Source organism: Triticum dicoccoides, chromosome 3B, assembly GCF_002162155.2.
Source record: "Triticum dicoccoides isolate Atlit2015 ecotype Zavitan chromosome 3B, WEW_v2.0, whole genome shotgun sequence".
Taxonomy (NCBI): domain Eukaryota; kingdom Viridiplantae; phylum Streptophyta; class Magnoliopsida; order Poales; family Poaceae; genus Triticum; species Triticum dicoccoides.
Genome location: NC_041385.1, coordinates 257,900,877 through 257,906,675, shown reverse-complemented (window position 1 = coordinate 257,906,675; position 5,799 = coordinate 257,900,877). Strand labels below are relative to the sequence as shown.

The 5,799-nt window shown below is 49.0% G+C and overlaps 1 long non-coding RNA gene across 1 annotated transcript; it reads right to left on the bottom strand.

The window, feature by feature from the left end:
- Nucleotides 1–344: 344 nt before the first annotated feature.
- On the bottom strand, nt 345–3,963 carry LOC119281227. The gene is made up of 2 exons (XR_005138307.1): nt 3,569–3,963; nt 345–635 (listed from the first exon to the last, which is right to left on the bottom strand). It is a non-coding gene; the product is annotated as an uncharacterized LOC119281227 (long non-coding RNA).
- Between the last annotated feature and the right edge of the window lie 1,836 nt (nt 3,964–5,799).

Here is a 5,799-nt window from a genome sequence, read left to right as displayed (position 1 = left end):
GGCACCTCCGCGTTCAGCACACGTTCAGCTCGATGATGTCATTGCCTTCTTGATCTAGCAAGACAAGCGAAGTAGTAGATGAGTACCGGCAACACGACGGCGTGGTGACGGTGGTTATGGAACTATCTCCGTAGGGCTTCGCCGAGCACTACGAAAATATGACCGGAGATGAACTAGAGGGAGAGGGGAGCCGCACACGGCTAGGGAATCATGGTGTGTGTTGCCCCTCTCCCTCCTCACATATATATAGGTGGAGGGGGAGGGAGGTGTGACGCCCCCGATTCAATCGTACACTAATCATACACGCAAATGTGTACGATCAAGATCAGGGACTCACGGGAAGATATCACAACACAAATTAAAATAATACAAGCTTTATATTACAAGCCAAGGGCCTCGACGGCTCGAATATGTAAGCTCGAAAACAAACGAGTGAGCGGAAGCAACATTATCTAAGTACAGACATGAGTTAAACAAGTTTGCCTTAAGAAGGCTAGCACAAAAGCAACATCGATCAAAAAGGCAAGGCCTCCTGCCTGGGAGCCTCCTAACTACTCCTGGTCGTCGGTGGCCTCCACGTAGTAGTAGGCACCCTCAGTGTAGTAACAGTCGTTGTCGAAGGTGGCGTATGGATCCTGGGCTCCACCATGGTTGCAGCATCCGAGAAGAATGGAAAGAGGTGGAAAAAGGGGAGAAAAATAACCGTGAGTACTCATCCAAAGCACTCGCAAGCAAGGATTTACACTACATATGCATCGGTATCAACGAAATGGGTAGTATCTATGGACTGAACTGCAGAATGCCAGAGGAGAAGGGGAAAGCCTAGCCTATCGAAGACCAGCATCTTCAAGCAGCTCCAAGCATCTTGCAGCAATCATAAGAGTATAGAATAGCAGTTTATATTTAACAAACATGTTGTAGAAATAACGCCCAGAGATCCTTCCCCGACTCCCTGCGGGAAAACAATCTTGGAGCCACATATCCATTACATGCCTTAGCATTCAGTATCCAGTTCTAGTTGTATCGATCGGGATACAACTCCGGGCGTCCATTACCGTAGGACAAGCTATCGATAGATGTTTTCTTCCCTGCAAGGGTGCACAAACTCACCCAACACGCTCTATCAACTCCGGCCGGACACACCATCAGGTCATGACCGGCCTCGGCCGATCAACACGCCGTAGTCCTACCTAGGCTCAACAGAGAGGCCAGCATGCCGGTTTACATCCTAAATGTGAAGGGGTCATGGGCCAATCGTCCTTTGCAATCCTGCACGCTGCAAACGCGACTGGTGAGCAGACCTAGCCTCCCTTATACAAGCGAAGGCGTTCCAGTCCAACCCGGCGCGCACCACTCAGTTGCTGATGTCAATGAGCTTTCGAAAGAATCATACGACGTAGAGTGCCCATACTTATTCCAGCGTGGTGGTCGGTGCGAAAAAGGCCATATGCATACTCAGATCAAATATCCAAACCGTTAGTGAATTAGGAGCATGCGGTGACGAGCAGAGACTCATGATCATGTGACCCTGTCGCCCCGTCTCATGGACTTGCGACAAGGGCTAAGAATGCCCGGCCACGCCGCGTGGAAAACTTGCGGGTATCCTCTAGATCAACCCGACTTCACCTCACTCGGGGGTACCCCTCGGGGCCGACCCGATGTCATCATGGTTCTGTGGTAAGTCAGAGTAACCGTGTGTCCAAAACAGCAAGGGGGGATCCCGAGGAATCACCCTCAATGGATTTTCGCTTGATGTAACTGTCAAGGTGGACTTTGGAGGAATCACCCTCGATGGTCCACACTTGAGGGGTTGCACGACAGAGTTGTTATCGGGAGTGGTGAAGGAGGAATCACCCTCGATGACCATGACCAAATAGCGACACTACAGGGTTAACATCAGAAGTGCTGACGAGGTATCACCCTCGGCACTCGATAATAACTCTGCAGAGTCATACAACTACAGAGGGGTGATGTGCGATGTCGGGGCCTGGACGTCGATCACGTTGATCGAGTCATCAAACATAAAGCGAGGCAACTGGGACAAGGTGGGGGTCACTAATGGATCTCTAACCAACCTATACTACACAGTTTAGAATAAGCATGTAAGGTATGAAAGCAGGTAACAAAAATAGGCTACGCATCAGAACAGGATCATACAAAAGCAGTAGCAGTTCTAATACAAGCATGAGAGGAGAAGAAATGGGCGATATCGGAATGAACAATGGGGGTTTGCTTTCCTGGAAGCTCTGCTAAAAAGGAAGTACTGTCGTCGGTGACGTAGTCGATCACAGGGACATCAGCAGCGGTCTCGGGGTCTATCGGAGAAGAAGAGGGAGAAGAAACAGTAAATACAGAGCAAACAGATGCAACATAGATGCAAGACGGGGTAACGCGCAGGGCTAGCGGTGTTCTAACGCAGTGCTACACATTGCAGACGGAGGGGAAAACATCCGAGGATGAATTCCCGACGGTTGGCATTTTCCGGACAAACGAAAGAGAGGGGACGGTTCCATGTTCAGCATGCTAGGGGTATGTGACAGATGAACGGATTGACTATTCATATTCGCTGGATTTTCCGAAGCAACTTTCATGTATAAAGTTTTCCCATCCGAGCTACGGATGAATTACTAAGAATTTCCGAAGTTTAAACAAATATGCGGTAACTCTCTGAAATTCTGCCAAGTCTGAGAATTGCTCAGTTCTAACACCACTTAGCTGTTTTCCAAAGGCTAGAACTATTGTTCTGTCCATCCTATGGCCTAGTGCCCTTCACCAATTTTTATCATCTTTCTGTGATCTACATGACAGTATCGTTGACATCCATGTTAGAGTTCAGTTGCTTGATCGAAACTGTATTTGAAAAGTGCCATTTGAAGTTAAATCCAGAAACTGTTAAGATATACGAACATAGGATTTTGTGATTTTCATAGGATTTAATCCTTACATCTTTTGAATTTGGACCAATGGGATGTCTTCAACCTTGTCAAGTGTACTACACGCCCATATAATTGTTATCTATGTTCGAGCTTGTTTTGCTACTGTTTAAGTGTTGTCTAGAGGGCTAGTCAGTGTAAAAGCAGCAAAGCTAGCTACTGCTACAGTAACTGAATGTTACTGTAGCAGAGCAGCAACAGAGTGCAGCGGCGCGGTGCGGGCGTAGGCAGCGGCGGGCGCGGGCGGAGCAGCAGCAAGCGGCAGCAGAGGAATGGGGGGAGAGACGGCGGGCATGGGCGAGGTCAGAGCGCACGGGGGCGCAGGCGACCAAGACAGCAGGCGGTTGCGACGCATTGCCAGGGCGCGACTGGAGCGGCTCTGGGCGCGGCCGGGCGCTCAGGGGGGCGGCGACGCAAAGCAGGGCGAGAAGCACGGGCGGGGGCGAGCTGCAGACGGCGGCGGCAGTGCTGGGTGCGGCCGGGCACCGGCCGACGCGGGTAGGCACGCGGGCGGGCAGGCGACTGCGGACGGCGCGGGTAGGCAGGGGCATCGGTGGCCGCGACGGCATTCGGCGGGGAGCTAGCTAGGGGAACGCATGCGGAAAACGAGAAGGGAATGAGGTGCGCGAGCTCACAGTGGTCCCGACGAGCAGCTCAGCGAGTCGAGGCGTGGACGGAGCTGGGCGAATCCGACGGCGAAGGTCGACGGGGCCGTGGCGGTGGGGAGCGAGTCGATGGCGACGTTTGGAGTCTCCCCAGCCTCGATCCAGGGGCAATGATGACGAAGACGACCACGCCGGAGCTTCTGGACACCAAGGTGTTGCGCGGGGTGGCTCCAGACCACAGCATTGGCAACGACACGACGATGGCTATGCGCGCGTATGCGAAGAGCGGCTCGAGAAGGGAGGGAATGGATGCTAGGGTTCATCTCCGGGGTGATGGGGATGGTTAAGTAGTCATCCAGGGCCACAGGGGCATCGCCGTGGCAAGGATCCATCGGTTGGATGGAGCTCGGGTGCTAGTGGTGGTGACACGGAGGGGGAAAGACGATGGATGTGCGAGGTGGGTTGGACCGGCTCTTGTTGCTAGCAGACCTTAGTGCACATTAGAATAGGTCTATCCTTTCTATTCTTTTATTTTCTCATTTTCTCTCCGCTTTGCTTTTTTTAAAATAGCAAATGATTTTTTTTGAACTTGAAACTTGTCACATAAATACTTTGTAATATACGGGAGTCGCAAAAAAAGTTTCAGGCCAAATGAAAAGTTTTAAATATTTTTAGAATTTAAAAAGGGTAAGTTAATTGTTGTTGGTGCTGTTTTCATTAGGTTGAGGCCATTTTAGTAATTCAAAAAATGTTGTTTTATTGATGAAAATTTGTTAGTGAAAAGTTGCAATCCCAGCAAACATTTTTTATTTACTACTTGAAGAAATAATAATTTGACTTGCATTTGAATTAGAATTTGACTTTGATTTTATCAAGTGGCAATTTGGCTTAGTTAAAATTTGATGACATGGCACCATTAGCGTGAGGTCACTGCATCATGACACTGGGGGTGTTACAGGAGGCAGAGTAGGGCGCCCCCAAGGGGTGCCGGAGGCTTCCCTAGGCGCCTGCCCTGGTCGCGCCCCTCCCTTTCCTTCCTGTCGCTTGGCGGGAAAGGTAGGAGGGGAGGCGCACACCTTTCCTTTCCCTGCATGTGGAAGAGAAGGAAAGAGGGGGCTAGCCCTCTCCCTTCCTTCCATAGGGTTGCCTGCCATGAGGTGCAGCACGCCAGCCCTATGTGGGCTAGTGTGCTCTCGCTCGTTGGCCCGTTTGGCCCAATATGCTCCGGTGGCCTCCCGGAACCCCTTCCGGTGATCCCATAATACTCTAGTGAATTCTGAAACCTTTCTAGAGACCAAATAGTACCGTCCTATATATCAATCTTTACCTCTTGACCATTTCGGAGCTCCTCGCCATGTCCATGATCTCATCCTGGACTCCGAGCAACATTCGGTCACCAACTCACATAACTCATATAATAGTATATCGTCAACGAAAGTTAAGCGTGCGGACCCTACGGGTTCGAGAATGATCTAGACATGATCGAGACGCTTCTCTAGTCAATAACAAATAGCGGGACCTGGATGCGCATATTGGTTCCTACATATTCTACAAAGATCTTTATCGGTCGAACCTTTATGACAACATACGTAGTTCCCTTTGTATGTCGGTATGTTACTTGCCGAGATTCGATCGTCGGTATCTCCGTACCTAATTCAATCTCGTTACTGGCAAGTCTCTTTACTCGTTCTGCAATACATCATCTCGAAACTAACTCCTTAGTCACTTTGCTTGCAAGATTCTTGTGATGTTGTATTACCGAGAGGGCCCAGAGATACCTCTCTGATATAGGGAGTGACAAATCCTAATCTTGATCCATGCCAACTCAACAGACACCTTCGGAGATACCTGTAGAGCATCTTTATGATCACCCAGTTATGTTGTGACGTTTGATAGCACACAAGGTATTCCTCTGGTATCTGGGAGTTGCATGATCTCATAGTCGAAGGAATATGTATTTGACATTAAGAAAGAAATAGCAATAGCCTGAACAATCATATGCTAAGCTAATGGATGGGTCTGGTCTATCACATCATTCTCCTAATGATGTGATGTGATCCCATTATCAAATGACAACTCATGTCTATGGTTAGGAAAACTTAACCATCTTTGATCAACGAGCTAGTGTAGTAGAGGGGGACACGGTATTTGTTTATGTATCCACACATGTATTTAAGTTTCCAGTCAATACAATTCTAGCATGAATAATAAACCTTTATCATGATTAAACAAAATAATAATAATCATGTTATTATTGCCTT